Below are 11600 nucleotides of genomic sequence, written 5' to 3'. Positions count from 1 at the left end.
GCTGGGAGGGATTGGGGGCAGGAGGAGAAGGGGATGACAGAGGGTGAGATGGCTGGATGGCATCACCAACTCAATGGACATGAGTCTGAGTGAACTTCGGGAGATGGTGACGGACAGGGAGGCCTGGAGTGCTGCGATTCATGGGGTCACAAAGAGTTGGACACGACTGAACGACTGATCTGATCTGATCTGATAGTAGATTTACAATGTTCCAAGTGTACAGCAAAGTGATTCAGTTTTATATATATATATATATATATATATAAACACACACACATATATTCTTTTTCAGATTATTTTCCTTTATAGGTTATTTCAAAATACTGAATATAGTTGCTTATACTGTTAACTTTGAATGACTTTGCTAACAGGAGATTAAAAAAAAGCTGGGTTTTTTTCTTATGGAAATGTGAAGACATTTCCGTGCTTCACTAGTTCAGTCTGATTCTCAGTTTGGCTTTGAGTGGGTCACCTTCCGGGGTTGAGTTCCTTAGGCTGTAAAATGAGAGTGGTGTGTGAAACAATTCCTGAGGTTGACTATTCGATAAACTACTTATAATTCACTTTCATCACTTATAATTCACTTTCATCACTCCGTGTGACTATTATTTTATACATCAAGTACTCTCAATTATAACTGGGTTCAGGTTTATTTAAAAAGGCAAAAGCCTTTTGGCAAAGAGAAAGACTAGAAACCAACTCCCCAGTGCACAGAGCCCTGCTTGAGCAAATCCCACTGCAGCTTAAGAAACTCCACCCAGTTCTGGCTAACATCAAAGGAGATGTGACACCACTCTGCCAGAAAATAAGCCCCATATTATTTAACCAGGCACCAAAGCACACCGTTTTCAAACATAGCACTCCGGACATCTGATCTTCATTCTGATTACATGCCTGACATGAAATTATCTAGTGAGGATTTTGAAAATACCTAGGTAAACCAAAGCAAGAGGAAACGACAGGACATGATGATGAAGCACAGAAGACAATTTTTGTCTCTTGACTAGCCTTACTATTAATAGCTATGTGCTCATAAAGAGTAAATAAGAATATATGATGAAGTCACAAGCACCTTCTCTTCTGTATGGTTTACTTCAGATCACAAACTCTGGAATTAATTACTGGACTCAATATTTTCTAGGTCTATACAGATTAAATAGTGTTCATATATAATTTAAATGCACAGAAGTATGGATAACTTTTCAAGCTCCCAGAGATTTAGGTTAGTCTTACCTATAGTCACTCAGTTAAGATCTGTGTACTTTCTGTCTGGTTGTCTGCTGAGAAATTAGCATTCTAGTTTGCAAATGGCCTGTTGCTGCCTCTGTCCTCCCCTACTTTTGTCCCCATCCCAGCCCCTAAAAGGTGCTAAACTTTGAAACTAGAGGAAGAAAACTCATGAAAAGGAAGAACAGAAGCCTAATTCCCACCAACATACTCAGACACTTCTCATAACCACTGCATTTTCATTTCACTTGGTCACATTAGCCAAACTTCTACTAAGATTCACTTGCAACAGCTAGCATTCTCTTTTTAGAAGTACAGAACCCTATTTCACAATTTAAAGGAGCATAAGGGGACGTACAGCCTTTGAAGGGCCATCATTCCGCTTTGTGTGAATTTAGTGATCAAGTTAGCTTCCCTCTCAATCCCTGAGATAAATTTCAATGAAAGTGTCTGAGTTTCTGGTTTTAGGGTAAAAGGGAAGAAATATAATGTAGCGACATGGAATACTTCAGGGAATAAAGCAGATTGGATAAGGTGACCAAGTAGGGAGAAGGTATACAGATGGGCCCAGAGGCCCTGGGAGGTAAAAGGAAGAGAGGAACGCCAAAGGCAAGCTCAGAGACCTTTTGAAATACTCCTTCTGTCTGTCAGTTTTAGAAAAAAGGAAGATGCTTTCTTCTCAGTAATTTGGATTAGTTTAGAACCAAAATTAATCATCACTTATAATACTGTTTATCTAAGGGAAATGCACTGAGTTTCAAATAACCAATTTAATAAAGAAACATTTAATAACAACTCTTCCCCATAGGAGACTGTTCATAATACTCACTTAAATTGTCTCCATGATTGATATTCTGTCCTGTTTAGTAGGCGGTGGGAGTGGAGGGGTGAGTTGTGGACAAGAAATGGAACTGTAAAGATATGTGGGCTAATATTTTCTTCTTCCCCTTTTTTTTTTTTTTTTTTGCATGACAGAGAATTCTGAAGCCAGCACTAAGCTGCCATCCCAAGAGAGTGCTGTGGCCAAAATGCAGGGCTTGTTCCTCAGGCTTGGAAGAAACCCAGCATCCCAGAAAGTCCCAGGGATCATTTATAATCTGACAAGGTGAAAGGTATAGTCTGAATCATTAAGATTTCATATTCAACATGAAATTTTTTTGGTTTGCCTAGCAAGCTTTCCGGAGAAGGCAACGGCACCCCACTGCAGTACTCTTGCCTGGAAAATCCCATGGACAGAGGAGGCTGGTAGACTGCAGTCCATGGGGTCGCTAAGAGTCGGACACGACTGAGCGACTTCACTTTCACTTTTCACTTCATGCACTGGAGAAGGAAATGTCAACCCACTCCAGTGTTCTTGCCTGGAGAATCCCAGGGACGGGGGAGCCTGGTGGGCTGCCGTCTATGGGGTCACAGAGTCGGACATGACTAAAGCGACTGAGCAGCAGCAAGCTTTCAGTTACTAAATGGGGACTTGATTCCTCAGATTTGTTTCAGTGAATTTCTTTCAGAGGTCTACTACACATCAAGCTGAACCCTGTCTGGTGGCTGTGCTCTGTTTTTAACTTATTTAACTTGAAAACTCTGATTTATACTTTCAATCAAAACTATTTCTTTTGAAGTAAAACCAACTCTTTATGGACACGGGTTTGAGCAGACTCCAAGAGACAGTGGAGGACACGGAAGCCTGGCGTGCTGCAGTCCATGGGGTCACAAACAGTCGGACACGACTGAGTGACTGAACAACAACGACAAAAGAGGTCTTTACACAGCTTGCAGGCACGTATGACCGCTGAGGCTAAAGCGAATTTCTCCTGCTCCTCCCCAGAACCAGGCTGGAAATGGCAACAGACAGCTCAGCAACATCTTAACTGTCCTGAGCAATAAACTCCAACCCCCGCTGTGGAATATATTAATTTTCCACCCCCAGGTGCCTCCCTACGCACTAAGGACAACAGCTGTACTATGACGAACTGATGGAATTTCCAGGCTTGGCGAGGTTCTGTTCATCACCACCATTTGTCCTGTTCATCATAGGATTAGCAACAGGAGAGCGTCCTTGATTACTAGAATAGCTGAGGGCATCACCCAGTGACATTCCTGTATGAAAGAACACACTGATTCATATTACTTCCATGCAGTCCCCACAGCAAAGAATTCCTTTTTGCACTGCTATTTTGGGGAGCCTTGTCCTGTAAATATAAAACCCCTGCACACACATGCACACACATATTCACATAACTAAGACCTCGCAGCATGAGGCTGAAGGTAAGAAAGCCTCGCTTGCTTACTTACAGGAACTATCCAGGCAGCTTATATTCCGTCCTGATTGAATGCATTTTGGGTCGCTAAACAAGCACCAGCAGGTGCTTTACATTTCTATCCAAGTAAATTTAAATCTATTTCCCCAAGAAGAATCTACACCAGATACCTCCCACTGTTAGCCACGTGATACAGACAGCATGATGCCTGCTGAAGACTAGTTATGTGCGCCAAAACAAGAGAGGACAATGACACAGCACTTACCATTTCTGTTGTAACCATCCTCAAGAGCAAATGTTTCTCTCAATTTGTCTAAAAGAAGGGTGAACCTTAACATGATTCTCAATACCTAATGCCCCCAAATTTTGAAAAAGAGAAAGCATTTTTTAAACCTTTACTATTCGTCCCAATTAACTTAACCTCAGCCTAGCAGCACAAAAACATCCAGAGTCTGCTTATACTTATCCAAAAACTATCTCTAAACATTTAAGATCTCTCAAGGCTTTTTTAAAAAACAACTAGTTGGAAAAAAAAAAACAGTTCAACTAACCTAGGATTCAAGTTCCTCACTTTAACAGATGACAAAGAACCAGAGAAAACAAATCCCTTGTAAATGAAACTGGGGTTAAGGATCAGGCTAAGAGGCGATCCTGAGAATACCAGACACAGACGCAGCGTGTGACAAAACTGGCAAAATCTGGAAATTTTACAGTGATATCACGACACTTCAAAATTAATTTTTTTGCCCTACTTTTCCTTCTTAAAGGATGAAGGCAGTTGGCAAAAGACCTGAATATCAGGAAAATATACTGGTTGACTGAAGAGGACTCCAACACTTATTTAAAAATAAAACCAAACTTCTTAGCATGATATCAAGGCCACACAATCTGAGGGGACCCAGTTCTACCACCTACTACAACCATCAGCAGTTTTCCACTTGGGTCTCTACATATATTTCAGCCATTTTACAAGCAGACCACTGATGCTATCAGTGCATACCCTGGCTCATATTGCTCTCCACACTTCCAATTGTCTTACTTCCTCTTTGTTAGTCTTACAATTGAGGTCCACATCCTATCTATCACCTTTTCTCTGATTTCATTTTAGAATCTGTTCTCCAGTACTATTCAGAACTAATACATCGTCTGTACTTATAACAGACAGTACAGTCTAATCTATACTAGAGTGAGCTGTATACACCAGGAGCTCCTGTAAACTACGAGGTCCTGAAGGGGAAAGACCCCGTTTAAGTAACGTGCACACCTTCTCTTAGTGCTTTACTTTACACGGAAGATGGGCCAAAACAACAAAAGACAACAGAACACGGGTTAACTAAACATATAGCTCTAAAATGGTAAATGCAAGACAATGAAAAACACGCCTATTTTAAGATTAATTAGAGGTGCCGAAGCTACAAAACTCAGAACTGGAAAAAGAATGAACAGATTCAAGGTGGAAGGGTCATCACTAATGAAGAATATTCACCTCATTTCTTCTACTTTCCAAACATGGCCTGTGACACAGTCATCATGAAAAGAAAGCTAACAGGGAGTAACCAGACAAGCCAGCTCTCCAGGCTGGTCATCTTATCATTATTAGGCAGGGCAATAAAAATAGCTCTCTGCTTTTAGAAAAGCACAACATGATGCAATGTGGCAAAAACAAATTGTTTTCTGTTCAAGAGATCAGCTACCACCATCATGTTAACATCACTATATAAAAATTAAAACTTCTATAATCGGTAAAATGTTAAATCTCTATAGCAACAGCTCACCTGTCTCTGTCAGGGAGTAATAAATATACTACAGAATTTTAAGCTACTTCAGTTAGGGATATTGGATGGAATAATCATAACTGATCAGTTCTTAGCTTTAGAGAACTGTTTTATTTAAGAAAAACCCTTCCATTAAGTGAAGTTTCTCTCTGAAGTTCAGAGCCACGGTATTTCCTACTTTATTGTATAAAACGTCAGTGAAAGTAAAGGGAAATAGAAGATAGAACCAAGAGGAAATAGGGATTTGTGCTCATAGTTCTGTAATTATTTATCCACAGTGTGCCTCTCTTCCCGAGTTCACCTTGAAACTCCGAGTTTCAAGATGGAAAAGAAAGCACCTTTTATCCTAGGCATCTAGTATAAAAAGGGACTCCTCTTGGCGTCATTATCACACGGGCATTCTGCTGGCTGTGCTTTGTTCCGGATCATGACAGAAGCCTGCTCCTGGTGGGGTCGACACTGACCCAGCTGAAGGAGCCTGCTGGCTCTTCTACTGTTGGTCCTAGACGCAGACTCAGTGCTGGAGCACAGTAGTTCCCGTCTTCTGAGCAGGAAAGAAGACGGCATAAACTCTATGGGAGTACTTAGTAGGCATTTTGTAGAGTACCCTTAGTGGTGGTAAATGTCTTACCTTTAACATAAAGTGAAAACCAAACAAGTAAAATGAAAAGTCAAAGGAACCCTTTTAGTTATTTAACAGAACCCTTTAACATTTTACCTGAAATAGAGGAAAAGATCTGATTTAAAGTGAAAAGCCACTGGCATAGGATCGATCAGAGACAGTCCAGCAATTTCAAAATGAGTTAATTCTGAAGGACGCCCACAGTTGAGAGCTACTGAAACAAAAATCTACCCAATTAAAAAAAAAAAAAAACCTACCCAATATATTAAAGATGAAGTTCACCAAAATGAAACAAAAAACAGGATTTGTACAACTTAACACTAGAAAGAGAGATCAAGTTCTCCCTTGTTGAGATGGTAGACGCTTTAGATTCAGTTTAATAAAAGCAAAGCCTGAAACAGTTATTTTTTATAAACTGAGAGAGTACCCTCAGGAGAAAGTGGTAGGAGAGGGAAGGGAGGTAAAACTGGGTTTCGCTGAATCCAGCCTCTGCCTCTTCCCTGGGGAAGCTGTGGAGCCCAACTGCAGCCCTGAGTCAGCGCCAGCCAGAGGTAAGGGGGCCGGGTTACTGTAACCCTCGCAAAGCAGTCATTAGCTGAGTGAGACACTGGCTGGTTAAGGGAATCCAGACAGGGCACCAGCAGCATCTACTACAGAAGGTTCAAGTGTATAACAAAATGCGCCAGATTGGTGTAGGCATAACTGTCAACAAAACTGACTCGAAGCAAAAACACTATTAGTAGAAATAAAATGACAGAGATTTTAATTCACTAAGATTTATCAATATTAAATATCTAACTTGTTCCCATCTAACAACATAAGATATTCAAAAACACATAAAAGTGATCGTAATGAGGAGAAACAGATGAATCCAACTTCACAGGGGCATGTCGTTGTAAACCTTCTCCCAGTAACTGACACATCAAGACAAAAATCAGCAAGAACATACTAGCTTTGAGCAATTCAATATACAAGTTTCACTACTAGACTACACTGGAAAGTAGCGTGTACAGTGGAGAAGACACTTTCTCTTCCAGCATTCATGAAACTTGCTTTTTAAAATAAATGTATACTAGGAAATGTCTCTTATTTTTAAAATTATTATGTATTCCACATTTATGAAACATATGAACAAATTAGAAATAAAAACCTGAATTTTTTAATGTATTAGGAAATTTGAAAACACTACAAATAACCCATAGATTAAACCATTTAATAATAATGAAAAAAACACTTAGAACTGAATAATACCAAAAATATTACATAGCAAGGTTTGTGGAATATACCTAAAAAGATAATTTAAGCAATGTCCCTAGTCTTAAGTGCTTATATTAGGAAAAGAAGAATAAAATTAATTGGTTAACATATATCTTAGATAAAAATAAATCTCAGTAAAATCAAAGGAAGGAAAATAAACTCATAAACAAAAATAAACTACAAGGAAACAGAGGAATAGAACAGCAAAGTAAAAGTCCTCTTTGAGGACTAATAAAGTTAACAGGGGCTTCTCCGGTGGCTCAGTGCTAAAGAACCCGCCTGCCAATGTGGGAGACACAGGTTCGATCCCTGGGATGGGAAGATCCCTGGAGTAGGAAATGGGAACTCACTCCAGTACTCCTGCCTAGAAAGTCCCATGGACAGAGGAGCCTGATGGGCTACAGCCCATGGGGTCACCAAAGAGTCAGACACGATACAACAACTAAAAAACAAAGTTAACAAACCTCTGGGAAGATTGTTCAAAAAAGAAGAGAAGGAATAAATGAACAATTTTAGGAAGGAAAAAGAAAAATATCACAAATGCAGGAGAGAGAAAAAAAAAGATTAAGGCTATGATAACACATTTGAAGAGAAGATGAAAAAGATCAATTCCTAAAACAGTATATATAACAAAAACTGATTCAGAATATGATAAATAGAAAACATCAACAGTCTGAAATCAGTTAAAGAAACTGAAAGTTATTTTTAAACCTTCCAAATACATACACACATACAGACACACACCACAAAGGGTTTATAGTATTCTACCAAACATTTAAGGTACTGATCTAACACAAACTCTAGAAATTAGAAAAAGAATGCTTTCCAACTCATTTTATGAGACTAATATAAGTATAATGTATATAAGTGTAATGTAGTAGGTTAGAGGCCGGGATCCACACTGGACTACCAGAAAGTGAAAGTGAAGTCGCTCACTCGTGACTCTTTGTGAGCCCATGGACTGGAGCCTACCAGAATCCTCCGTCCATGGGATTTTCCAGGCAACAGTACTGGAGTAGGCTGCCATTTCCTTCTCCAGGGGAATTTCCCAACCCAGGGATCAAACCTGAGTCTCCCACATTCAATCTTAATATCTGTATCACTTAATATCTATGTGACCATGGGCAAGTTTCTTAATTGTTTTACTTCAGTTTCCTCACATGTAAGTTGGGAATAACAGAATTAACTACTTATGGATGTGCTAATACATAAAATGTTAGAACAGTGCCTGGAACACTGTGCCTTAGGTATTTGCTAGTGATTACTATATAATTACTGGTAATATACCCCAATATCAAAACCAGACAACAATATGGTAGTGAAAAATTATAAGTTCAACAACCTGGTTCAAGTTCCAGTATAGTAACTGTGAATAACTGCATAAAGCACAAATCTGTGGCTAGCTCTTTAGTCTACAAATTACTACATGAATAACAGTTTGTGCATCAAGATCAGTGACCTATCACGTCACAAAGCCTGTTAGTGACTTGTGACTGAGCATCTGTTATTCAGTTCAAGCATAAACTTGTGTTGCCGCGTCTACCAGTGATAAACCCATGTGACATTTTACAAAAAAGGTAGCTTTAAGAGGGAACTGGTCAAAATGAAAGTGCAGCAAAGAACTAAAGAAGAGTAACACTGGAAGTGAAATTCAAACTGAATGTGAATGGAGTTATAGAAGCAAGAGCTTCACTGTGGGAGTGCAGACTCTACAGTCCCTCCAAAGAGTCTGTACATGCAGTCAGAGGAACATAGTAAAGGTGAGTTCATCTATGTATTTTGGTGAAAAAGATGAGGATGTCCAAGAGGAAGTGACACAGGCAAGATATTTCACATTAAAACAATTCTCAAAGGCACATTGTAACATTGAAAACACAAAGCAAACAATGTGGGAAGCTGATCCAAACTTAGAAACCAGGACAACTTGCCAAGGCAGAGAGAAGAGGCCCATTCCACGTCATATCACAAAAAGAGAGCAACTCTTGATAAGCTTTTTACTATGAAAGAAAACATTTTAATTCTCAATGTTTCTAATGTTTTAAATTACACTGTACTATATATTCATTTCCTTTTTTTTTTTCATTTCCCTATGCATTTATAACAGGAAACAAGAGAAGTTTCTTAAGTTCACAATAATTTTTCACACAGATTTGTTTTTGCCTTGTTGCATGGCACACAGGGATCTTGGTTTCCTAACCAGGTGCCCCATCCGGCGGAAGCGCAGACTCTTAACCCCTGGACCACTGGGGAAGTCCCTCCCACTGATTATTAATACTTTGCAGTTTCACCCTGCATGGCCATTTTTACAGCCTTGGACTACTGTGCTGAAGCGAGGTCCTCAACCACTGTGCGTAGCAAGAGCTGCCTGTACTCCACTCTGCCATTACAGTGTGAAAGCTTCAAAAGACAAGAAAGAAACGAGAGTGTCTCGGTTACATTAAATTTTATTTATGGACACAAACTCAAAGTTCATGTGTTCACTTGTCATGAAATATTTTTCTTTTAATTTTCTGTCAATTATTTTTAAATGTAGAAGCCATTCTTAGCCCAGGGATTATATTAAAATAGGCAGAGCAAACTTCCTGGTGGTCCAATGGTTAAGATTCGCCTGCTAACGCAGAGGACACAGGTTCGATCCCTGGATTGGAAAGATTTCACATGCCTCAGAGCAACGAAGCCTGTTGCCCAGTCCAAGCTCGCGCTGCTTACCGCACAACAGGCCAATGAATCTGAGAGACAAGTTTTTAAGACAAGGAATATGACTTTATTCAGAAAGCTGACTGATTAAGATGGCAGACTAATGTCTCAAAACAACCATCTTGTCTGGGTCTGGAAGCCAGGTTCTTTTATAAAACCAGAGAGAGAAGCAATGAGGAACCAAAGTCAAAAGGCAGAAAAGAGACGGTGAGGCAGTGAGGAAGGTCACAAAAATCACTAACCATAAAAAGCTAAAAATGATAACCTGGACAATATCAAAGGCAAGAATCTATATCCACCCAAATAAACCATTGAGAAAGTGAAAGCAAACCAGAGCTGACAATATCCACAGTATGTAAAAAGAAAGAACCCATATATGGGATATATAAAGAAATTCTACAAATGAAAAGCACAACAAAACAGCTAACTATTATAGGAGCCTATCCAAAAATTCAATACAAAAAAAAAGTGCTTACTTTCACTAATCAACAGGGATAGGTAACTTAAAAACTATTCTGAGAGTCAGTAAATACCTGCCAGAGTTGCTAAAATGAAAAAGTCTGACAATATCCAGCATGAGGAAGAATGAGCAGCAACTGGACCTCCCCTGCACTGCTATAAATTGATACAATCATTTTAAACAACAGCATGTCCTTATTTATACATTTGTATACATCCTTAGACGCAGGCTTTCCAATTCTAGACTTATATCCTAGATAAACTCATGCATCCATGTCCAAGAATGTGAAAGCAATATTATTCACAATAACAATAACCTTGTAACAACCCAAATGTACATCAACAGATACAGAGAATAAAATACAGCACTGAAAATGAATTAATTAGAGAAATACACATGAACATGGATGAATTTCAACACAGTGTTAACAGAGTCCTACATCTGTGTACAAATATTAAACACAACGAAAGGCACAAATTCAGAACAGTGATACTCTGGTGGGGAAAAAAATTAAAAAGGAAGAGACAACAAGAGATTTAGAAAAGTACAATTTTGTAAGCTGGCTGGTAGAGTCATAAATGTTTACCTTTTCATTATCTGTAAACGTTGTACATTTTACATACCAAAAGGTATATACAATGTATCACAGCATAAAAGGGGGATGCAGAAGACAGAGATGATGGAGGGAGTAGAGAGACAAGGACAGAAGGGGAAAAAGAGAAAGAAAATTCCACCAAACAATATCTAACAAGTTATGAGAAACAACAGCAACTAGAATGCTAGAAATGCTAGGATGCAAGAAAGCCAATAGGGAGATGCCTTTAAAAGTGAGAAGTTATTTTGAACCTAGAGTTTTATACTCAACCCATTTATGGAATCAGAACCAGAGCAGGAAATTCAAACATGCAATAAATAAAAAAAGTTTATTTTCCAGACATCCTTCCTAAAAATGAACTTTCAGCACAGAGTCTAGGAAAAATGACAAATGAACACAGCATCCGAGGAAAGCCACAGTAACCTGTGAGACACGAAAAGAAATCCCAGGATGATGGTTACGCACTAGGATATGGAAACAACTCTGTCTAAAATCAATCTTTTCGAAAACAGTATAATTTTTAAAAGCTAAAAGACTTAGATATATGGTACAGATAGCATATATTTTCTGCCTACAAGGGGAAAAAAGGCCAATTGCAGTGGGGGTAGAGGGGTGATTTATCAGAGGGAGAGCTATACAAGAGACGTATTGATCCAAATTATTTCAAACTGAACTGTGGCATTATTTTGAGCTAATTATACATTTTAAA

The 11600-nt window shown here is 38.9% G+C and overlaps 1 protein-coding gene across 3 annotated transcripts in view; it reads right to left on the bottom strand.

Moving 5' to 3' along the window:
* The window catches only part of MAP4 (microtubule-associated protein 4), a 153117-nt gene that overhangs the window by 99162 nt on the left and 42355 nt on the right, over nucleotides 1-11600 (bottom strand). The window contains exon 1 of one of the 3 annotated variants that reach the window (XM_010862343.1): nucleotides 3520-4250. The exons of 1 other annotated variant lie outside the window; for it this stretch is intronic. The gene's annotated coding sequence lies outside the window, so the exon portion shown is untranslated. Of the gene's footprint in view, nucleotides 1-2056; nucleotides 2172-3519; nucleotides 4251-11600 lie in introns of those variants that run through there. One more of the 3 variants, XM_010862345.1, reaches the window with a different exon arrangement.

The sequence above is a fragment of the Bison bison genome, unplaced genomic scaffold (genome assembly GCF_000754665.1).
Source record: "Bison bison bison isolate TAMUID 2011002044 unplaced genomic scaffold, Bison_UMD1.0 scf7180017864482, whole genome shotgun sequence".
NCBI classification, from domain to species: Eukaryota; Metazoa; Chordata; class Mammalia; order Artiodactyla; family Bovidae; genus Bison; species Bison bison.
The sequence above is the reverse complement of the archived record's forward strand: the minus strand, read 5'-3'. Positions and strand labels throughout refer to the sequence as shown.